Source organism: Meriones unguiculatus, chromosome 17 (assembly GCF_030254825.1).
Source record: "Meriones unguiculatus strain TT.TT164.6M chromosome 17, Bangor_MerUng_6.1, whole genome shotgun sequence".
NCBI classification, from domain to species: domain Eukaryota; kingdom Metazoa; phylum Chordata; class Mammalia; order Rodentia; family Muridae; genus Meriones; species Meriones unguiculatus.
Window position 1 is genome coordinate 71,271,774 of NC_083364.1, and position 26,189 is coordinate 71,297,962.

A 26,189-nucleotide genomic window follows, 5' to 3' on the forward strand; every position below is an offset into this window, starting at 1 on the left:
AATGCACTGTGTATCCTTGGTGTCCTCTTGTAGAGAAAATTTAATCCAGCAACATGGCTACTGTGGCAAGGGATCACATCCAAAGACCTAGGTCTATGTACTCCAGCTGAAATATAAACACACCTTTAATTCCTCTGGTTGGAAAACAGAGAGGCTTTTAGTACACCTTTTTAATCCCAAACAATGATATCTAATCTGGAGCAGACAAAATAATGGATCAGAGAAAGATTTGACAGAATGATTCAGAGATAGAATGTACCCCACTCTCACAAGAACAGACAGGAAGGAGAAACCTATTTGAGAGAAGCACAGAGAGAGGGAGGGAGAAAGTTTGTGGAGACAGTACAGTAGAGGAGGAGAGTATAGTACAGGGATACAGTTGAGTCTGTGGGGACAGTATAGTAGAGTTCAGGATTACAATTAGTTCAGTGTAGTCTGGCAAAGTTCAGTTGAGTGTAGCTGGATAACTTAGTTCAGTTCCTGGAGTTCAGTGTTTCCAAGCTGACCTCTTCAGTGAGAAGCAGAGAGAAGTTAGTTTTAATCAGTCAGCTTGGAGTATCAGTCTTATAAAAGACCCCTGGGCCCAAATATTTTGGTTCTGTTGTTCTTGTAGAGTTTCTGTCCCCTCCAGGTATTTCATCTCCCCTTTCTTTCATAAGATTCCCTGCACTCTGTCAAAAGTTTGGCTATGAGTCTCAGCATCTGCTTTAATACCCTGCTAGGTAGAGTCTTTCAGAGTCCCTCTGTGGTAGGCTCCTGTCCTATTCCCTATTTTCTCCCTCTTCCAATGTCCATCCTGCTTTGTCTTTCTGAATGAGGATTGATCATCTTACTCAGGGTCCTCCTTCTTGCTTAGCTTCTTCAGGTGTGCAGATTTTAGTATGATTATCCTATATTACATGTCTAATATCTACCTATAAGTGAGTATATACCATGTGTGTCTTTCTGCTTCTGGGATACCTCACTCAGGATAGTCTTTTCTAGTTCCCACCATTTGCCAGCAAATTTCATGATTTCCTTTTTTTTAATTCCTGAGTAGTATGCCAATATGTAAATGTACCACAATTTGTGTATCCATTCTTCAGTTGAGGGACATCTGGGTTGTTTCCAGATTCTGGCTATTATGAATAAAGCTGTTATGAACATGCATGGAGATAAACTAGTACCCATGCAGAGATATAGCCCAGGGTAGTTCAGAGTCCAATTAGTACCCTAGTAAGGGGAACAGGGGCTGTCTCTGATATAAACTCAGTGGCTGGCTCTTTGATCACCTCCCGCTCAGGGGGGAGCAGCCTTAACAGGCCACAGAAGAAGACAATACAGGCAGTCCTGATGAGACCTGATAGGCTAGGGTCAGATGGAAGGGGAGGAGAATGGCGAAGGGGCAAGGGAGGAAATAGGGTAGGAAGGGTGGGATTAGGATGGGACGAGGGAGGGGGTTACAGCTGGGATACAAAGTGAATAAACTTTAATTCATAAAAAAAAAAAAATTAAAAAAAACAAAAAAACAGTCACCTTATAGAGAAGTTTTGAGCCAGAACAGCTGAGCTGAACCAGCCAGGCAGAGTTCAGAAAGATCTAGAAAGGTTGAGATTATTCAGAAGTAATTCTAGGAGACTGACAATATTATAGGCCTACGTTAGCAAACCGGGGCTGGAAGTTGAAGCCTTCAAGGTCTGGACTGAGAGAAGAAAAGATTACATGAAGGCTAGAAGCATCCATGCCTGGGCCTGGGGATAATTAGACAGAGATAATCTGGGCTTGGCCCAAATCATGTATTAGTAAAGCTTGGATACTGCTCTCATCTCATCTCCCCTCACCTGAGGAAGTTTTATGTATGTATATTATTATTACATACATATATATTATTACATACACATATATATATATATATACATAAAACTTCCTCAGGTGAGGAATATATATATGTATATACATATATATATATATGTAAGAGACTGTATATACATCCTGTATCACCACAGCCTCTTACAGTCTTTCTGCCCTCTCTTTCTAAAGTTATATGGGCCCTGAAGAAAAGGACTTGATGAAAACAAAAACAAACAAACAAAAACCATTTAGGGCTGAGTACACCAATGTCTGTCACTCTCTGCACATTGTCCAGCTGCAGGCTTCTGTATTTCTTCTCATGTAACACAGTAGGAAACCTCTTGAGTACAACTGGTCAAGATACTACTCAGACTGTAGCCTGCTTATCTAAGACTTCACAGCGAAAATCCAACTATAAGCAGACACGTACTGTATTTGTCTTTTGGGCTCTGTTTTTTCACTAAGGGTGGTTTTCTCTGGCTCTGTTTATTTACCTACAAATGTAATGATTCATTTCTAACAGCAAGTAACACTCCCATTGTGAATACAAACCATATTTTATTCATTCACTCATTCCACTGGCAGACATCTATCTTCTTTCCAATTTCTTACTGTTTTGTTTTTTTTAATTTTTTATTAATTACACTTTATTCATTTTTTATCCCTCCATAAGTCCCTCCCTCCTCCCCTCCCGATCCCTCCCTCCCTCCCCCTTCTTCACGCATGCCCCTCCCCAAGTCCACTGATAGTGGAGGTTCTCCTCTCATTTCCGATCTTAGTCTATTAGTTCTCATCAAAAGTGGCTGCACCGTCCTCCTCTGTGGCCTGGTAAGGCTGCTCCCCCCTCAGGGGGAGGTAATTAAAGAGTAGGCCAATCAGATCATGTCAGAGGCAGTCCCTCTTCCCATTACTATGTAACCCACTTGGACACTGAACTGCCATGGGCGACATCTGTGCAGGGGTTCTAGGTTATCTCCATGAATAGTCCTTGGTTGGAGTATGAGTCCCTGAGAAATTCCCTGTGTTCAGATTTTTTTGTTCTGTTGCTTTCCTTGTGGAGTCCCTGTCCTCTCCAGCTCTTACTATTTCCCACTTCTTACATAAATAGAGCAACAATAACCATGATTGAGCAGATGTATGCCCAAAATTGTTATTGCTGGAACTTGAGGTATATCTATTCTCATCTTTCTTTGGAACCACCACACTGACTATTAGAAATTATGGACATCACTATATTGCATACAAAGTCTAGCTAAATACTCATTTTGACATTGATGAAATATGAAATATGAAAAATGCCTATTTTCCTAGATACTTTTCACTTCTGTACAGTTACACATCATGTAGCAATGCTTGGGTCAGTGACAAGTATCCTATGCAACAGTGGTCATATATGTTCAAAACATAACAAAAATAACAAATGGCATATTTCTCAGAGGTGTCCTGTGTTAAATGACTTAAGGCTGCAATTTGTATCAGGGTTGACTCTTATCTCTGCCTTTCTAAACATTCTGTGTCCTTTTACCACAGTAGCTATGCTTAAATTTTTAAATAAGCTGAAAATATTGCCCAAGATTGGTAAAGCTGGATATTGAGATATTCCCAGCTTCCTTGGGTGCTTGTACAAGTACACACTCCCATCAGTAGTGGATGAATATTCCACATCCTCTCTGGCATGAATTATTACACATTTATTAGCAATCAGAAATTTAATCATTATAAGAGACACAGAAAGAAATTAAGTTTGTTTGACTTTATCCAAATAAGACCAGGGCTTTGAGATGCATTAGATTAGTGTCAAATATGTATAATGTTCTTAAGAGTACTGAAATTATTATTTTAGGTAGTAGCATTGGTGCCCTCTTAGAGAACTCCTTAACGGTGTAACTGGTTTCCTGGACCAGAGATTACTGAGCAACAAACCAGCTCACTAAGTACATAAATATGCATTCAGTTCTGATCCATTCTTCATCATCTTCTCACACTGCGGCTGTTTGTGTCTTGTCCAATGAGTAGAATGTCTTACATGAGACAAATAGATATTTTTTTAGTTCAATCTTCTAGTTGGTATTCATTGATTGGAAAACTGAGACTGTAAGATGTATCATTTTAAAATGTGTATCAGTTCATATTGTTTTCTTTTTAGTTTGGTTATTTCCTAAAATTAATTTGCTCATCTACTGTTCTAGTGGGACTTATTCTTTCCTTTGATCTCATGGGTGTGTGTATTCCCTGGAAAGTAAGATTTCATTGAGAAAGTTAATCAATGAACGATCTACAGAATACCTAACTTTGGATGCCATCATCCATGTCAGATGAGCCATAACTACCTGTAAATTGAACTTCAAAAGCTCTTATGTGTCCTTCTGTCTTCTTTGAGCACCTATCCAATGCGTGAAAATCCACATAAATAAGTATATACACATACATAATTAAAACAATGGAAAATAAAGCTTAGAAAAAGATGTCTTTGAATGTATTCTGTCGTTTTGATTAATGGTCATTAATTTTTACTGTGAGTTTACCATGGCAACTAACAGCTTCAGGAAATTTCTACCTTAAAAATAGAAAATATGGCAATGAAGGAAAGCCAATTTTAGAAATTCAAATTTTAAAAAATCACGTTAATTTGTGATCAGTATGAACTGAATATACAGTGAATCTTTTAAAACTATATTTAAATAAAATTTCTGTCCATAATTCACAGACATTAATTAAGAGGTTAGAATGACTCTGCTCCAGCTTCCTCTCCTATGTACTCATTGAACTACTTTGGTCTGGTATGGCTTCTTGTGTAGGTGGTTTCTCTTCAATTGCATTTCATGTCAGTAGTGTCTGACTACGAGTGTGTCTGAATTACAGCACAGGCTTGGTCCAGAGCCAAGATGAGAAACTGCTTAAGAAGTCCTGTGTTTCCAGAAAAAGAAATTATGTTAAAATACTCTGTCATGAGAATCCCAGCCTATCTTTAAACTCTTTCATCATCTCAATGTGGCTTTGATTCTCAGTAAAAAGGCTAATGTCTTGAAAATCACCCAAAATTTCTCAAGTTGAACATGCTCAAAGTGGTTTTTATTATCTTTGCACTTTGATAGAGACTTGCTCTGTGTGAGCATTCATTTTGATTTTGGCACATTAGGAAAATGGATAATAACAATAGGCAACAACTGGGCTATTTGCGAATGTATTACAGGTAAGTCAGCCCCTTATTTTAAGTTCAAATTGGTTTAATCATGGGTCATTAGGCAATACAAACCTAATGCTAGGCTTTACAGTTTAGCTATAATGAGAGAACTGAGAAATTATCATACAATGTAGATAATCATTTATAAATATCAATAAAATACAAAGCAGTTTCTTTTGCAAAAATTAATTCAAATGAGCTTCATATATTTTTCTTTTTATAAAGAAAGAATATAATGAAGAGATTTGATGTCAAACATTTAATAGAAAATACCAGGTTCTGGAAAATTGTTTCTTTTACTTCCTTACTCATAAGTTTAAACAGCTCTCTCTATTGGATAAGAGTACTTTCTGTGAAATCATGAGGGCTGGATCTCAAATCCACAGTACCCATATGAAAAGCTGGGCATTGTTGACCTGGCCTGTAACTCCAATGTTAGAAGATAAAGGCTGGTGGGTATTGGGAACTCACTGGTCAGCCCACCTAAGAAAAACATCGACCTTCAACTCCAGTGTTTAAAACAAAATGTATTATCAATCAGCTTCTCCAAATTGTTATATTATGGCCAGAAATATATATATATATATATATATATGATTCTATGTAAAAAACAATAGTCATGGGTCATGGACCTGGAGAGATGGATTGGTATTGTGGACATTGTGCTGCTCTTTCAGAGAACTCACTTTTGTTTACAGCTCCCAGGTAAGGGTGCTCATAATGACTGTTAGTTTTAGCTCTACAGGAGGTTAATTAAGAAAAATAATGAAGGTTAAATTTTGTGTCTAAATCAGCTCCATTGGATTAGTATAACGATATTTAGAGTTGAGTGGGTCTGTTTATTGTATTTTTGTCCTGACAATTCGCATGTTTCCTGTCAGAAATTTTGAAGAGGATACATTACCATGAGCAGTTATTGCCCATGTCAGCATTATATGGCAAAATGTATGAGACAAAAATGTCAATTATAAATCAAGAAATAAGCAAAATATTATATGTAATATCACCATAACCAAATTATTTTTTCTTCCTAAAAGCAGAATTCTCATGCTTGATACAACATAGATGGTCCTACTTACATTGTTGAATAGGAGAGTCACACTCTTGGAGATAGAAAGTAGAGTTTCTCAAGGTCCAGTGAGACAAACAAATGGGAAAACCTCTTTTTTTTTTTAATGTTATATTAGTTTATGATGATTTTATCTACTAGTTCTTCGGACTTGTCTTTTTTTAAAATACTTTATTAATTACACTTTATTCACTTTGTATCCCCCCTGTGATTCCTTCCTCCTCCCATCCCAATTCCTCCTTTCCTCCACCCTCTGCATGCATGCCCCTCCCCAAGTCCATTTTAATGAGCATGGAGCTCAGAAAATATTAAAACATTCAGGAGATAGAGGGTTTTGTTTGTTTGGTTTTGAGACAGGATCTTTCTATGTGTCTCTTTTTGCACTTGACCTCACTATGTAGACCAAGCTGGCCTCAAACTTGCAAAGCTCATTGTGCTGAACTTACAGTTGTGAATCATTAATTCCTACTGACATGGAATTTTTTGAAGGCTCATAAAAATCTAAAGATACTAAAAAAGCCATGATTAAAATGTACTTTTTTTTCTTTACTTTTTTATTAATTAATTCAATTTACATCTCAGTCATAGGCCCCTCCTTCCTATTCTCGGTCCCCCTTCCCTACTGCATCCCTCTTCTCCTATTCCTCAAAATAGGGGAGCTCCCTTCCAGGCACCCCAACTCATCTATTCACAAAAGAATTGAGTTTGTCTTCCTCCCCTGTGGTCTGGTATTGTGTAGTCTCATGAGGAGGAAGTGATCAAAAAGCAGGTAATATAATCCATGTCAGATATATCTGCTACTCCACTAACTAACGGGCCCACATGAAGCCTAAGATGGTCATCAGCTTCTTATAAGTAGAGTTTCTAAGAGAAGAACATGCATTGTCCTTGGTTGGTGCTTCGGACTCCATAGGCCCCCCCGTGCCTTGGTTGTTTGGCTCTGATGATCTTCTTGTGGAGCTTTCATCATCTCTATGTCCATTTATCCTCCCCTTCCCCTTTTCCAGGAGACTTCCTATGCTTCACCCAATGTTTGTGAGTATCAGTATCTATTTCGAGGTCTTGCTGTGTGGAGCCTCTAAGAGGTCAACTTTGGTAGGCTCCTGTGTACAAGCATATCAGAGTACCCTTAATAGTGATAAGGGTTGGCTTTCTTCTGTGGGGTGAGTCTTAGGGTTGGGCCTGTCATTGGTTGGACATTCTCTCATTCTCTGCTCTAACTGTTCTGTCTTTGTCACTGCAGGTCTTATAGGAAGGGTAAGTTTTGGATTGAAGTTTTTGTGGGTGAGTTGGTAATCTCCTCGGTCCACTAAGAGTCTTGTCTAGATAAAGGGTGTCCTCTTCAGTTTCCATGGCCCCTGCTACTAGGATTATTAACTAGAGTCCTCTTCATATCCTCCAAGAGGCCTATTTTGATTTAGGTCTGAAGTTTATCTCAGAGATGCCCTCACCCACCATTTCTCTTTTCTTTTCAGGCCTTCTGCCCTCCTACCCTTCCTCTCCCCAGGTCTGATATTCACCTTATTTCTCTCTGAGCTCCCTCTTTTACCATGCTCCCACCTTTCACCCACTACTACTGTCTATTCTATTTTGTCTTCTGAGTGAGATTTACCCCTCCTCCCTTGGGTAACATGCACACATACACACATATGCATGTGTGTATGCATGCATGTATGTATCATTGATAATACATGACAAATGTACGATGTCTTGGGTAGAGTTTCATAAAAGTGAACAGGCTGAAGCTAAATTTCTTGTAAATAAATGTATGTTGTATGTTATAAATAAATATTATGACATCTGGTCTGATAAAACATTTCTTTATTCATTCAGCTTTTCATAAATAATAATGAAGAAATTAGTATATATTCTCTTTAGTTTTTAGTTAATTTGTATTGAAAGTCATAGATGCAAAATGCTTCATATGCAATGTATCACTTTGATTTTTTAAATACTATTTTACTTTCTTAGTTTAAGACATAATTACACAAATTTCCCTTCCCTTTTCTCTCCATAAATACCATTTTCCCATCCTTACTTTCTTTATACTTCATGCCATATATATATATATATATATATATATATATATATATATATATATATATCCAAATACATTAATACAGCCTGCTGAATCTATAAAATGTTACTGCCATGTGTATATTTTGTTGCTCTATCCTATTGCTAACTTCAGGGCCATGAATGCACCACGTTTTTGTCTCTCTTTTCTAACAAAATGTTTCACTTAAGCTAATTTTTGGAAATAAAATTAATACTGAAAGACATAAAGGGCACTGAGCATCAAGATTTAGTTATTCACCTAAAGTTTACTCTTTTTTTTTTTTTAATGCAGGGCAAGGTGTGCAAGAGAGAAAGTGACAATAAAATGGCATTGCAGTCCAAGTCCCCACACCCACTCTAGGTCACCCTGTATTTCATGGCTGGATCTATCTACATGCTAGATTTATGATATGATAACTTAGTTTGAAAAGTTGTTACAATTTTTTACACCAGCTATTTGTCAGCCGTCATCAAGAGCTTAGTTAAGAAAATTGCACTAATTCACTTCTTTTTTGCTTCATATGAATGTATGTTCATATTTTTTGCATTTTTATTAATTATTATTTTTGTTACAATTTATTCATTCTGTATCCCAACTTTGGCACCCTCCCTTGTTTCCTCCCAACCCCACCAGCTCTCCCTCTTCTCCCCAGATGCCTCTCCCTAGTCCACTGATAGGGGAGGACCTCTTCCCCTTCTATCTGACCCTAGCTTATCAAGTCTCATCAGGGCTGGCTGCATCATCTTTCTCTCTGGCTTGGCAAGGCTGTTCATAGCAGCATTATTCATAATACCCAGAATCTAGAAACAACCTAGATATCCCTCAACTGAGGGATGAATGTAGAAATTGTGGTACATTTACACAATGGAATACTACTCAGCAATTAAAAACAAGGAGCTCCCCCTCTGTTAATAATTTATAAAGGAGTACTAGGCTACCTAACATTATTTGTAAAATATATAATATAAATTAATATAAATACTGTGATCTATGGCAGTACATTAAGTTTTTAAATATTTTCTTTTTAATTACTTTCAATACTTGCCCCATTTTTCTTGATTTTATCATGATAGGCTTGTTTGTAAGTCAATATATTGGAAGAAATGGTACAATTGCATACATCCCTGGACAGAGGTAACAATGAATACTTATATGCAAGCATGTTGACATTGAAGCACCATTTTCTCCTCTCACTTGTGAATGACCTTAAAAAATATCTAACAGAGCTGATGGCCCTTCATAGGAACATATTTGCATTCTAATACTTAACATATTCATACAATCTTAGAAGTTTCTTAAAGCAGAGAGGGAGTAACAAACTGGGATAAGTTAAACAGAATTCACACACACATTCATTTCCCATAGGACTAGGATTTCTGAACACCGCAACATCACCCTCCTGTATTCATCACCGTTGTTCATGCCACTTTAAGCAAACTTTCTAAAGTACTTGCTCCGTGACTAATTTGAAAACGTACTAATATAGAAACTTCAATGTGGCTTTTCGATGTGGCTTATTCTGGACTTCTTTGCATTGTAGCCAGGTGTTTGCCTTTCTTTCTTTCTTTTATTTATTTATTTATTTTTGGATTTTCAGTATCTTCACTCTTGCGGCAGACAGAAGCAAAAACACTGTATGTTTAAATGAGTGACCTGGCTGCCCTCAACTCAAAAAGCCAGGTGGGCAGCTCCCACCACCAGCCTGCTTTTCGGCCACATGAGTTAGAATAGAACCATGTTAACATTCCTTTGGAGAAAATGACGATCACTTTCCTCCAAGACAGCATACAAACGTGGCACAGTTAGCACCCTGAGGCTGTAACAATCCAACCGCGGCACCAGCGAGCCAGTTCACCTTCTCACACTGAGAAGTGCTTCAAGTTCAGTATGTAGACAGGATTAGCCCTTTCTATTTTTTGCTCCACTATCATTTGAGTCTAAGGTCATCACATTTCCTCCCTGTCATTTTCATGTGGGGGATCGTCAGTGATAGCCTGACAAGGTTTGACAACCCATTTACCTCTCTGCTTACTATCACTCGTTCTACAGAGAGCTTTATCCTTATTGTGAAGATAAATAGCCAATGGCTACTTTCTTTAAGTCTTTGGAGAGATAATCTTATAAACACTGGCTTAAAAAGGGGGGGGGGGAGAGAATCATAAAAGAGATTGTTAATCCTAACCTCTGCTTTCCCAATGGTACATCAATTTAATTTCTAAAACAATATGGCTTTCTTATATTTTTTGTGTGATTACAGAGAATAAAAACTAATTCATAAGCTTCTCTCAAAATCTGCACTCTGCACACTATTTACATTTGCAATAATCAATATGAACAAGAGAGAATATATTGTTTAATTCATCTTTATCACCATCATTTCCAGATAACTTACAAACTAATAAAATGTGGATTTCAAAGTATTACTAGCTAGGGTCAGATGGAAGGGCAGAAGGACCTCCTCTATCAGTGGACTTGGAGAGGGGAATGGGAGGAGATGAGGAGGGAGAGTGGGAGCGGCAGGGAATGAAGGAGGGGGCTACAGCTGGGATACAAAGTGAATAAACTTTAATTAATATAAAAATAATTTTTTAAAAAAGTATTCCTAGTTTTTCTTTTTATAAAGCCTTCACCTTTGTAGAATGGATTGTACACTCTGCAACGTATATAAAACTAAAATGTAATTATGACCACATCAAATAAGCATATCTACATATTCAAGCAGATTAACTTATGGTAAACTAGGTTCACCTAGTTTACCTAAACTAGGTGCAAGTAGGTAAAAGTTGAAATGTCTGAATACGTTTTTGTTTTACATTGTTTTAGTGCTGAGAACCAATACGGATTCTAAGCCTGCAACTAAACCATACATTGTGATTTGATTCAGTCATGAAAAAGTGATAATATGAACCTCGAATTAAATTTCACTACTTAAAATTTAAATAATATTTTTATACTTCATGATCAAAATAATTGAACCTAGAACTTTTATGGGAAGAATTGTTAGTGACTTCAAACATTTGAATCATAAAATAATTAAATCAGTTATATAAAATTAAATCACAGTGTTTGGTAATTTATAAATTAATTTGAAGATAAAATGTCGCTTATTAAATCAGATTGAGTTCATAGGATTTGTTTTGAAGAGAAATATATTCAGTAAAACTTTACCAACATAAGAGATAAAGACAAGTCAAGTTTCTGTTTGTAACTGATGCAATATGCTCAAGATTTTTGCATTACCATTATAAATTTAAGTGCCTTTTCAATTCTAATGGTGGATGATATGAAATTAAAATCTGAATGCCACAAGGTTCTCACGACGCTATTTTCATTATCTGAGGGATGTGTTCTGTTATACATGTCTACAAATAGAAATCTGCCTAGACCAAACAGGTGGTGTCTCTGTGCAAGCAAGGATGTAACCCTGTTGCTTAATGCTTTATCCTATGAGTGAGAAACGTTTTAAGGGTTAAAAAAAAAAACACAACTTGGCCCATAGTCATGTTGTAAAGTGAAAAATGTAAGTAGGAATACAGGAAAAAACATCAGAAAACTTACTATATGGAGTGATGAAAATCATATTTCAATATATAAGGCAGTAGAGGAGTATATCAACATTTTGCCTCAGACACACACACACACACACACACACACACACACACACACGGCAGAGAGAGAAATAGGAGAGAGATAATAAATGAGGAAACTAGAATAACTGCTCACATATTTTTAATTAATTTATTCACTTTACATCATGATCATAGCCTACTCACTCCTTTCCTCCCTATTGCACCCTCCCTCCCTTTTTCCCCATCCTCCCTCCCCCATGCCTCCGATAAATAGAGCCTCCATGAAGTCCCCATCCACTCACCCACTCCAGCTCATTAAGACACATCAAAACTGAGCACATCTTCTTTAGTGGCCCTGCCAGGAGGAGTGATCAGAATGCTGGCAATGGAGGCCATGTCAGAGACAATCCCTGCTCCCCTTACTGGGGAAACACATAAAGCCTGAGCTGCCCATCTGCTACATCTGTGTAAGGGGCCTAGGTCCAGTCCATGCATGGTCCTTTGTTGGTGCTTCAGTCTCCATAAGCACCTCTGGGCTCAGGTTAGTTAGCACTGTTGGTCCTCTTATGGCACTCTTGGCACCTTCAGGTCCTTCTATCCTTCCTCCCAGTTTTCCACAAGACTACCTACTCTTCATCCAATGTTTGGCTGTGAGTCACAGCATCTGCTTCCATCTGATGCTGGGTGGAGCTTCTCAGAGGACAGCTCTGAGAGGCTTCTCTTTTCTTCCCTCTCCTCAGCCACTTCCACTGTCTATTCTAGTTCCTCTTCTGAGTGAGATTTAAGCATATTCCCTTGGGTACTCCTTGTTACTTAAATTCTTTGAGTCTGAGCATTGTAGTATGTCTATCCTGTACTATATGACTAAAATGTGTTTGTAATTGAGTACATACCATGTGCTCACACAATTTTTTGAAGGTTAGAAATTTTAGTTTATATATTGGTAATGATGAAGGAAAGGTTCTTAGGGATAGGAGAGATAAGACAGTATAATGAGGAGAGTGAAATCACAGTATATTTCTTACATGTTTGAAATTGTCAGAGAAACATTTTAAAGAAAAAATAGATTTCATATAAAATGAGTTATTTGTACAATTTAGCTTCCCAGATTATTTCTAAATTTAAAATGTTGTTACTGAATGATGTGAATATTAACTTTCGATTAAATAGATTAATGAAAAATGCACATAATCTTTTCTTTTGAGTTTTAATCTCTTTAAACAATTTGATTTCTAAAACGCATTCAGTGTTGCAGAACACAGTACTAGTCAGTGGCTACAGAATCTTTCAGAACACTAATGAAGAGAAACCGTGTCACTGATGTATAAAAGACAGGGAAATAAGAGTGACATTATCATTTTCTCTGTACATGTCTAAGTAACTTTACCACGACTTCTGTTATACCAAAGCAAATAAACAATTTCCTTCTTATTTCCATGAATTTGTCATTCCTAAGGTTCTGTTAGGACCACATTGTATGTTTCTTGTCTTCCCAGCATCTTGTGCATTAAATGGCTTGAGGAGAAAATGCATCATGCAACGAAGTATCTCCATCAGAAGAGGAGGCTGAACATATTGTCAACCCTTTACTACATGCACTAGCACATACTTGCATGTGTGTGTATGCATGACTGTGTTTGTGTGGTGTTAGGTAGCTGTGGATGCTGTGTTAACTGTGAGTCTGGTGAGCAGAAAGCAAAGAACACTGTGAATTTTGTCTTCTTAGATCCATTTGATTGCTGCTAAAATGATTCAGAGGTGATAATAGTTATACAGAAATCAAGATAGTGCAAAAACTGACTCTTACAAAATATTCATGATGAAAAGTCTCATAAACAATGAAAACTACAATGCTGCAATTTAAAAAGGTTTTATGAATGTACATTGAGCATGTAAGCATTGAAAATGAATTGCAGTTGATTTACATAATAAATATTGTAAACACCTAGATTTTTGTTGGTTATAGAGAATTTATCATACATTTATGATTGACGGATCGAGATTTATGTCTATACTTATGTAAAATAAATTTCCCTAAGACAACAACTTGGAGAACAAAAGTTAACTCGCTGCTTTCACTGCTTTGTTTGCTCAGTGGACTTTAACAATGCCTTTGAAATATTTCCTTCTACGTGTAGTAAAACTGAGCTGCATGTTCAAGTCACAGACATGAAAAAGACAGCAGCAAGTGTAAGACTATAATGCTGAGATATTTGTGTGCTGGCACATGGTCAACAATAACTCCTCATAGTTATTAAGTTGGAGAATGTATTAACACCACTTACATTCTGCAATTGATTTCTGTAAAATGAATAGGACCTCCCTTATTAGTGGACTAGGGAAGGGACACGGGAGGGAGAGTTAAGAGGCAGGGAGGGTGGGACTGGTAGGAGGTGACGGAGGGGGCTATAGCTGAGATGCAAAATGAATAAATTGTAATAAATAATAATAATAAAGAAACAATTAAGTTAAAAATGGTAAGTTCATGTTTTAAGTTGCCCACTCTTACAGGGTAGCATGCGCATAAAAGAGATTTTTCTACACACTTTATTTTGCTTTATACCTCCAATAACACGCTAATGAAACTAGATTTTGTTCATTCCTCTGACAGTAACTACATCTTTGCATATAAATAGAACACCCACTTAAATGGTCTCTTCAAAGGGTAGAGCATGAAATTGGCATCTTCCTGTAAAAAGAAGCTACTGTGTAGGAAGTCACAGCTTGCCCTCTGAGCGCCTCCTGTGCCTAAGCTCATAAACGATCCCATTCCCTTTGCAAGCTGGTTCATGCCACCACTGAGATTTTCAAAGCGTTATGTGTCATGTTCAGGTAATAGCGAAGTCTTTTAATATTTTAAATTAAAATCCTTTAAAATATTCCATCCCCCTGCCAAGGTTGTTACTTTCTTTCTATTATTGGAAAACAATAGTAACACTCTTTAACATTTATTTTGATCCCACTGAGCTTCTGTTTGAACAATAATACTTTCTTGAACCTCATTACTTGGTGATGTGATTGTGATATTAGATTTCACTGGGAAAATCAACATAAACATAACCAGAATTTATGTGTGCTTTCTATACCTGCTGGCTTTAAAAGGTCAAATAAATAGTTTTTCCTTAGTGTATGTTTTCACTTATCAAGCACTTTCAAAACTTTTATTAATTTCAAAAGTCTTTTGCTCTCACAATCAGTATCTATTGTAAACCCTTCAGTTATATAAGATTTTATGAAATGCATTATGTTCTGTATTACAATTGATTAAGTTCATTCATATGTCATGACAAAAATCATAACTAAAAATTTAAGTAGATTTGTCATATTATTTTGTGCAATAAGTGTCAAGTTAAAGTTTTATAGATTTAGATGTAAGCCTGCAATGAACTTCAGTTTCCTCCAGATTGCATGTTTCCTATAGAGCTTGTAAAAATTATTAAAGCTATGGTATCTGTTACATTTTGTGTGCTTTAATAAGTGTCACATTAATGCTCTAAAGTAACATAATTTCTTTTTTTCTATTCTTTGTTGTTAAGAATAGAATTCTGAAGACATATTTCTGCTTCAGAATTTCAGGGCAAAAGGTGACTGATAAACTAAGAAAATATAAAATTACATAGATACTATATATATATATATATATATATATATATATATATATAAAGGTATAAAAATGAAATATGAAAATACCTTGCCTTCCCTGCTCAATTACTTTCTAAGAATGTGCTTCATAGAGTCCTCTGGGTTTACTCCCCTGCCATGGGTCTTTCATACAATAGACAGTTCAGTTTTAGAGAAGGAAATAAGGACCGTCCCTCCCACTGGTTTGTAGATTTGCCTCTCTGCTTGATCCACAAGGAAGGAGCAGGAAACTGATGTAGTGGTGAGCACAGTGTGGAGCTGAGCCACAGAGGTTAGAACTTGCCATAACCACACTAAGCAGCTATTTGAAGGAAAAAAAATGTATCTATTCTTTCATATTAACAATAGAACCATGAGGGCATAGCCCTGTCTAGTACTTGCAGAGGACCGGGTGGTAAATATTCTGACAAAATGACTAATAAACACCATTCACCAAGTGGTTCTTAAGTCTCAAATAATCCTAGGTCTACTAGAGGCTTCCTCCCTATGTTATCCCTGATGCTGTCTCAGCTTCATCCCTGTTTCAGCCTAGTTTTGAAACAGCTGCCTCACCACAAGAAATTCAATCACCTCAAGAATGTTGGAGGAACATTGAAGTTTCGGGACTCAGTGGGGAAGATGCCGTGGTACAGCATTCTGCACTGGGTTATCTGGTTCCCTCCTCTAAAGACATTTCTCTCTTATAAAACTCTACCTTCCCCAGACCTCAGGTCCTAATTCTTCTCTTTATGCACAGTTGCTCTTCTATAGCTTGGAATCCTGGCAGTCATCCAGCCAGCTCTATATTTTACACAGTGATCCAAGACAGGTTATTAAGGCTCAATCGTAAAGGTGGAAATTGACTGGGGAAATATATTTCAAGTTTATACAAATAGATTTAATTCAAAGTTGTCTAGAACTTCAACTCTTCTTGAAATTTTCATATCACTAATTGATCCCACCTTGTTTCTGTCCTTTCTCCCAATTGCTCACACACATCTACAGTGCCCTAACTAATTTAATTGCTGCTTCTTCTGCCCCAGAAACACACAAAAGCTACCTGAGGGACGTATATGACATATATTCAATATGTAACCAAAATGTAGCTCATAAGAACAAATACAATGACCTCCTTATCTTTACTTTCTTATTTGCCCTTACAACAAAGCTTGATAACTTTTTAAGTAAAATCTTAGTTTTCTTATTATTCCAATTTTGGATCTATAATTTGGTGTTCCTTTGTCCAAAATACTTAATCAAGAAATCTGCATTCATTTCACTCCATTCAGCATGTTTCACATTGTAGCTTTTGTATTTTTTAGGCAAGTCAGTGTAGGAACTCAAGGTAGAAACCTAGAGGCAGGAACCATGGATGAATGTGGCTTGTTGGTTTGCTTCCTTGCTCAGATATGGCTGTCTTCTTACACAGCCTAGACACATTTGCCTAAGGATGATGTGGTCGGTGTGTAGTGAGATGCTGTGGCCCAGGCATAGATCATCAGTCAAAGGAATTCCTCATGTACATGGCAACAGCCAACTCCATATGGACACATTCTTAATACAGAATCCCTCAGGTGATTCTCGGCCCTATCTAATCTACAGTTTAAGCCACTTTGTATATCTGTATCCACAAATAAAGAAAGAGAGGGACAAATTTATCTCACAAATAAAGAGCAAGACACACATATAAAAAAAAAAGCTCTCAACAGGGCAAAAGGACTTTCTATCTCTGCTTTCTTTTATAAGATTCCCTGCCCTCTGTCCAAAGTTTGGCTATTAGTCTCAGCATCTGCTTTAATATCCTGTTGGGTAGAGTCTTTTAGAGGCCCTCTGTGGTAGGCTCCTGTCCTGTTCCCTGTTTTTTTCCTCTTCCAATGTTCATACCATTTGCCTTTCTGAATGAGGATTGGATATCTTACCCAGGATTCTCTTTCTTGCTTAGCTTCCTTAGGTGTATAGATATTAGCATGATTATCCTATATTATATGTCTGATATCCACTTATATCAGACATATAATATAGGATAATCAGGTGAGTATAGACCATGTGTGTCTTTCTACTTCTGGGTTATCTTGCTCAGGATGATCTTTTCTAGTTCCCACCAACTGTAAACAGTCACACTCTTAGGCCTCTGTTGCTGTCAGTTATGGCCAGGAGATACATGGCTCCTATTGGAGTCCCCATACAAAGCAGCCCTTTCACCAAACCTCACAGTTACTGTCTTTAGAGAGAAGTGGTGAGTTCTGAGTAACAATATATCTGTTAAAGGATGATTCTGTCTCTATCAGTGGGATCTGCAGAAGACAGTAATAGCAACCATTAAAACTTCTAAAACAGCATCAAGAAGTCTGTTACCAGTGAAAAGGTTAGAAACTTATTCACAAATAGTTCCATTTATTTAGTGATAACTCATATTTTCATCCTCCTCCTAACTTGTAATTGAACTGCAGTTTTAAATTGGTGATCACACTCAATTTTGTAGCCTCCTAGGAATCCCTGAATTTTGGAGAGCATGCTGTGGGGCAGTGATTGATATCTTTCAGTTTGTTTATCTGAAATTTCAAGGAGTTTAACAGATGGAATGTCAGATTTAAATGAAGCCTGATTGCTTCAAGTGAAGAGATTGCAATTAGATCATTGTCTAATTGGATTAACATCCTGAAGCCTTTCTTACCTTCTCAAAACATATATTACATGAAGCTATATACATTGTAGAGCCAAAATAGAAGCCGGGACATGCTAGGCCATTGAGCAAACTTTTTATCTTTAAAATATAATTCTGTTGAATCAATCTGCCAATAATAATAGCTTTTCTTTTATTTATTACACAATATATAGTGAATAGAATACTTTAAATGATTTTGGTGTCTTCTGTTAAAATATGATAAACTGAAAAACATTTAATGATTAAAGTGTCAACACATACAAAGCAGATCATAAAGCAGCTGATGAGACAAATAAATAATAAGAATAGTTTCAAGGTTATTGAGAATTCAGGATGGTTTTAAAGTTCATTTAAATGATTAAAAATCTAGTAAGATTTATTATCTGCTTCACCCATTACAGAGTCATTCCTAGCCTTTGAGATTTGCAGAAACTAAAGTAGTGAAAAAAATAGTTGTTGTGGAGCTCCTATCCTTTCCCCATCATACTAACTCTCCTTCTTTCATATGATTCCCTGTACTCTGCCGAAGGTTTGGTCATGAGTCTTTGTATCTGCTTTGAAAACACTGCTAGTTAGAGTCTTTCAGATGCACTCAGTAGACTCCTGTCATAGGACCAAATATATCTGGGCACAGGGTCTTTTCTGAAACTGACATTCAACCAAGGACCATGTATGGATATAAACTAGAACCTCTGCTTGGATGTAGCCTGTGGTAGCTCAGTAACCAATTGGCTTCACATAGTGAGGGGAACAAGGACTATTTCTAACAGGAACTCAATGACTGGCTCTTCGACCTCCCCACCCCCCAAGGGAGGAGCAGTCCTGTTAGGCCACAGAGGAGGGCTTTGCAGCCAGTCCTGAAGATACCTGATAAAACAGGATCAGATGAATGGGGCGGAGGTCCCCCCATCAGTGGACTTGGAAAGGGCCACGGTGAAGATGAAGGAGGGAGGGTGGGGTTGGGAGGGAATGAGAGAGCGGGATACGGCTGGGATACAGAGTTAATAAAATGTAACTGATAAGAAAAAAATAAAATTAAAAAAATAGTTGTTATAGATATAATGGTTTGTATTTCTATATATATTTTAATCAGCTACAGGTGGAGGGTAATTGTAGCTATTATTTATACTAAGAAAAACCCGTAAGACCATTATATAAGTTATCCATACAAGTGAGAACAGTTAGGATGACAAAAATGTAAGAATGATTATGTACATGGTCATGATATAATTGCAATTAATGGTTGCTACATAACAAATTTATAATGAAATTCTCTAACTTTATATATTTATATTAGCACTTATCTAAATAATTATTTTAAAAGATTATATTTTGTGCTATATGGTGTTCTAGAATTCTTTTCATCTTCAAGTTTCCCATAATTTGGAGCTCATACCCTACATTGCTTGGGTGACAAAGAACCTGTGATTAGATAGCCCAGGGACCTAGGAGAAAACTAAAAATAATACTGGTCTGAAAAAAGAAAAAAAAAATGTTGTGTAAAATGATTTCTAATGATACTCGACTATACTCTTAGATCAGTGTGTTATTCAGCTACCATCAGGAAGCTTTCCCCAGTAGCAAACAGGAACAAATAGAGAGACTCAGAGTCAGGCATTACATAGTTAGAAACTATGTAACTATTTAGACACACTCACCTAAATGCTATGTATCTATTAATTCTCTCAACTTGGAGCTCAGGGAATCCCATGGAAGGGGATGCAGGAAGAACCTAAGAGCTGGGGGCAGGTGATAGAGGGCACCAAGTAAACAAGATCCTCTAAAGCAACATGAGCAAAGCTCTTGTGAACTCACAGACACTGAAGCACCATGCACAGGGCCTGCACGGGGCTGATCCAGGTCCTCTGTGTATGTTCTATGCCCTCCAGTTTCATGTGTTTCTGGGTTACCGAGTGTGTAAGTGATAGGTCTTTGATTCAAGTGTCTTCCCTTGGTATCTTTTTCCTAAGTTGACATGTCTTGCTCAAATACATTACAGTTTTTATTTTGTCTTATATGTTGTATTTTTTACACTTTATTTATTCTTTCTTTTTTTATTATTAATTACACTTTATTTACTTTGTATCCCCCCCTGTAGTTCCCTCCCCCCTCCCTTCCCAATCCCACCTTCTCTCCTCCTCCTCCAGGCATGCCCCTTCCAAGTCCACTGGTAAGGGAGGTCTTCTTTTCCTTTCCTTTTGTTCCTAGCCTGTTAGGTCTCATCAGGAGTGGTTTCATTGTCTTCCTCTGTGTCCTGGTAAGGCTGCTCCTCCCTCAGTGGGAGGTGATCAAAGAGCAGGCAACTCAGTTCATGTCAAAGACAGTCCCTGTTCCTGTGGAGTTGTTCGTGACAATTTATTTCTAATATCAGAGATCAGACCTCTACTCTTGCCTGATGTGTCTAAAACAAAAAGGGGGAACTGTAGAGAGCTGCGGAATGCTATGCCTTAAAGATGGAGCTGGTTTCCGCCTTCCACCTTCCCGATGGTGAGTGCTCTCTGTCACAAACAACTCCATATTTGGCTAAGGCTGAGGATCTGGCTTGCTTCCATGTATGGGGACCTATCTGTATTGCCCACGAAGCACGCTCGGGTTGGCTACCCAGAGGCTATTTTAAGCTGTGGGCTGGCTTTCCCCAGGGTCAGAAGATTGTTCAAGGTTCCTGAATAAACTGCATTGAGAAGAACAAAAAAAAAAAAAAAAAAAAAGATCAGAAAGAAGGAGAGGAGGACCTCCCCTATCAGTGGATGGACTTGGGGAGAGGCATGCATGCAAAAAGGGGGGGGAGGGTGGGACCAGGAGGGGAGGAGGGAGGGGCTTATGGGGGGGACACAAAAGGAATAAAGTGTAATTAATAAAAGTTAAATAAAAAATTTAAAAAAAGAAAAACAAACAAACAAAAAAAAAAAACTCAAGAAACTAGAGATCAACAAACTAAATAATCCAATTAGAAAATGGTACAACTGTAAACAGAAAATTCTCAACAGAGGAATCTCAAATGGCCAAGAAACAATTTAAAGAAATATTCAACAATTAGTCATTAGGTAAATGCTAATCAAAACAACCCTGAGATTCTGAGTTTACAACTGTCAGATTGGCTAAGTGTAGAATAATTTTAATATAGCAATATGGTTGCTCTGATAACATCCAAAGACCTCTAGGTATGTGTGATCTGGCTGGACTGCAGACACACCACACACCTTTAATCCCTCTAGCTGAAATACAGACATGCCCTCAGTATACACCTTTAATCTCAAATAATGATGTCTAATTGAGGGACTGATGAAGTGAAGAATCAGAGAAAGACTTATCAGAATGTAATGCAACCAACTCTCAGGAGAACAGCAGAGGAAAGAGAGGGAGATACAGTTGAGTTTGGAGAGTTGAATTAGTTCAGTCAATACCAGAAGTTCAGTTGATTAGTCAGGTCAGTAGATTTTAGTCATTTGGGAGTCAGTGCAATGGAGTTGAGTTAGTTCGTTAGTTTTTGCAGTTCAGAGCAGGTCAGCAGAAGTAGTTGAAGCCAGAGAATAAGAAAGAATGAGAAGATTAGAACAAACTGCCAAAGTAACTTTAAGGTCAAGCAGAGCAATTCAGTGAGAAGTCAAAGGAAACCTGATTGAATCAGTCAGATTGGAGAAGAGTTTTGAGCCAGAACAACTGAGTTGAACCAGCCAGTCAGAATTCAGAAAGAACTATAAAGGGTCAGCTTATTCAGCAATAATCCTCTGAGAGCACAATTATTTCTGGCTAGTAAAAGCTACATTCACAGCTAGGATTACTAACACAAGTGACAGCTCATTCTGGGAAGGATGTAGAGGTAATGGAACCCTCCTCCACTGATGATGGGAGTCCACACTGTAGAGCCATTTTAGAAGTCAATATGACAGTGTCTCAGAAAACTGGAAATTAATCTGCCTCAAGACCCAGCTATAACACACTTGAGCATATACCCAAAAGACACTCCATCCTATCACAAGGACACTTTATAGACTATAGCCATAGCAACTTTATTCATAACAGCCAGAATCAGGAAAAAAGATAGGTGTCTCTTAAGTGAAGGATGGATAAATAAAATGTGATATGCAATGGAGTGTTATTCACTTATTAAAAACAATGACATCATGAAATTTACAGGCAAATGGTAACAATTAGAAAAAAAAATCATCCTGGGTGTGGTAAAGCAGACACAGAAAGACAAATGGTATGGATTAATTTATAAGTTGATATTAGTTATAAAGTAAAAGACAATAATGTTACAGTCCATAGACCCAGGGAGGATACATTAACAAGAAGGACAATGTAAGGATCTCCTCAGGAAGGGGAAATTGAATAGATTTCTTAGGTGGACTGGGGTGGGTGGGGTTTGGAACAGGAAGGATCAGGTGGAGGAGGGGGAGAAAATACTGGGCCACACAACTGGAATTGTGGGGCATTTCAGGGACAAGTTACAATGGAAACCTCATACTATTGAAACTCCATGGAATCTTTAAGAATAATCCTAGCAAAGAATCTTTGTAATGGGAGATATGGATCCTGAACCAATCATTTCCTGTAACCATGCAAGACCTTAAGAGGAGAAATTTGAACAGTAGCCCAGCCACAAAACTTTGACCCACACTTTATCCTGCCTGCAAGAGTGTTCAGGGAGCAGAGTCTAGCAGAATCATCATCAAACAAGGTTCATCCAGCATCTTGTGGGAACGTATGAAGAGTGCCACGTCCAAACATGAGGTAAATCTTAAGGAGTTCTGCAGAGAAGGTGGAGGAAGGAGTACAAGAGGGATAAAGGACACAGCAGCAGAACACAGCCCACATATTCTGACTGGGACTTATGAGGACTCAGAGAGATCAACAAGCCTGCAGGCATCTGACCTAGGACTTTTGCATATATGTTATGGCTAAGTAGCTTGGTCTTCTTGTGATAAAAAGAATTGACTTGTAGAGTGAGAACCATATTTTTTTTCAGTGGCAGCTTCATTTATTTGAAGAACTATTCTCTCAGTCATTTAAAAATCCATAGAGAAGTGGTGATTAAAATTAAGTCTTAAAACTTTAAAGACAAAAACACATTCTAAAAGACTTTACTATGACTGATTGCACTAATTAGCTTGATCACATACAGGTCACAACAGTGTTCTTTACATCTTTCTTCACTGGAGTGGGAAGCGATGGACAAGGTCTTTCAGGTTCTCTTCACTGTAACACTTAGTCATCTCTCTCTAGAGTGTTACTGACCCTTATGGCTGTAATTTTACATTTTTGTGAGTACAATATTTTTCATAGTATCATGTTTTAGTAAATGGAGGTTACTATATCTTCTCTAACATCCTTGAATATTCTGCTTTTATTTAAACTCCATGTGTAAATATTGTTTGATATTTTTACGTGAAAAAGACTTCCATCAAAACTATTAGTGTTACATCATTATAGATAGGTGATGCATCAAATATGTCCTTGCCATATATTTTCACAAATCAGTGTAAACATACTTTCCTGAAGGAATCAAACTCAGTTTTTGCCTTTGTTTGAGTTAGAATAAAAGTGGGTAGAAATTCAAAACGATTCATCCTGTGTCATTTCTTGAATAACACAGTTGTCAAGAGTCTCCAAATTAGTGACTATTAATTAAAGTTCAAATAACGACCTTTCTAGATAGCCTATTGGATCGCCATGGGGTTTGGGTGAAACAAGCTGTATAAATGTGACTTCAGTTTGGCTTGTTTCTAATGCAATTGGATTCATTCATATTGTAAAAGGAATGTGCATATAAATCAGCATGCATTTAGTTTCTTCTCCAAATCATAGATTGCTGAAGACTACAAATGTGATGCTTCTCCCAAGGTTGAAAACTCCTAGGAAAAAATCCACTCTAATACTAAAGCTGGAAAGCTTCTACATAAATTAATGAGATTAGCCTTCTGCAGAAGTGACCCATTCTAACAGATGGTTTCTAAATGTGAAAATGATTACACAAGGGTGCTTCTCAAATCTCATTAAAGAGACTAAAATAAAGGCAATGTAACATAAACTGTGACCTAATTAATTGTTACTTTTCCAATGTAATTCAGCAGAAGGTTAAGATATGCCCAAAGTCTGCTAAGAGGAAAGAAAAGAGAGGCACAAAGCCAGAATTTGACATGATATTTACGCATGTTCCATTTCTGAATACCTACTAATGTTCCAAACATTATATAATACAGTGGATTGCCCTAGGAATAAAAATAACGAATGTTTATATTGCATCACAAATATTTTCCCTAGAAAAAAAAAAGATTAGAAACATAAGATTTTATTAATTCTGCTCCTAAAAATATTTTAAATTCCTCCAGTAAGGTTTTTCACAGAACTGGAATTTATCAACAAGAATAAATACATAACTTACTTCTGCTTCAGCTTAATTTTATCAGACGCAATTTTATCATTACTTTATACTACATAGGAGACATCTTGCATACAGCTTTGGAGCAAACATTAATAATTATATACAGATATATTGTTTTCTCATTTTAAATAATATAATCAACTATACAATAACATAAAATATAGATATTGCATTAATAAAAGAACATAGAAAAATTATTTTTATTTGACATTTAGAACTAAGATTGGTTAGAGCTTAATAATGAGAAATACAGGGTAGCTCTAAAATGTTTATTAGTTCAAGGAGGCAGGAAAAAATCTAATTAATGGTTAATAATGTAAATAATAACATCACAATGTTAAGTTATAAATTTCTAGAATATAGCTGGAATGGATGAGAGGGATATGAATAGAGAAATACTTGCAATAATGACACCATTTGTTATAAACCAAGGGAAATATGTAGAGCACAGTACTACAACACAGTGAAAAGAATGCAAGAAGACACAGGCATTTTGACTTATGTAAAATGCAGAGCATGGCTAAACATTTGGGTATCTTATGTACACTTTAAAATTGATTTTTAACTTTTAAATTATCTATTGTTAATGTGATAGATGCACTAACAGGTAAAAGTCCCTCAATAAATTGAAAACATAGAATCCAGATTCTGAAATGCTGAGATTTGGGTCCCATGGTAGACAGCATCATGAAGTTCTATGATAGCAGAAAGTCATTAATAAATGTTTTACTCAGGCTTTCTTTCATCTAGACTAAGATAAAAAAAATATGAAGTTAAGTTATCATGAAATTAAAAAACTGAACTTAGTCAAACTATGATATCCTAACTGAAATAATATTTTATTAAATGCAAGAATTTTTCTCCTCAAAGCTGCAAGTAATAGATAATTACTTTATTGTGAAGATATTCTCCATAGAATTCTGAATTTCTCATCCTATGAGATAAAAATATTATTTCAATGATTTTATTTCTAATGAAAGAATCTATCTTCCAAGAATAAGTTTTTAATGTATGTTTCTATTTGTATTACATGTTAGAGAATATATTTCTTTTAAAGTGATTCTCCATTTATGTTTCTGCCAGAAAAGATGTTTAAGACCATTGAAATCTAGAATTTTACACAGTATCTTTCATTTTCAAAATACACCCAGAGATTAGATAAAAAGCAGTGTCTAGGTACATACATAAAGGAACATTTTAATTAAAATTGTATTAAATATTTTACATTAATTTTTTACATTAGTTACCTTTTATTCTCATTGTGTCCCAGGTGTAGCCCTCTCTCTTATTCCTTCCCAATTCCACCCTCCCTCAGCTCCTCCCATGCCCCTCTCTAGGGGAGGTCCTCATTCCCTTCCATATGACCCTAGTTTATTATGTCTCATCAGGACTGGCTACATTGTCCTTCTCTGTGGCCTGATAAGGCTACTCTTCCCTCTGGTGTGGGGGATGGAGGGAGTCAAAGAGCCAGCCATTGACTTCATGTCAGAAACATTCCCTGTTCCCATTACTAGGGAATCCACATGGATACGGAGCCACCATGGGCTACATTTGAGCAGGGGTTCGAGGTTATCTCCATGCATGGTCCTTGGTTGGAGTATCAGTCTCAGAAAAGAACCCTGTGCCTAGGTATTTTGGTTCTGTTGCTTTCCTTGTGGAGTTCCTATCTTCCCTAGGTCATACTAACTCTCCTTCTTTCATATGATTCCCTATACTTTGCCCAAAGTTTGGTTATGAATCTCAGCATCTGCTTTGATACACTGCTATGTAGAGTCTTTCAGAGGCCCTCTGTGGAAGGTTCCTGTCC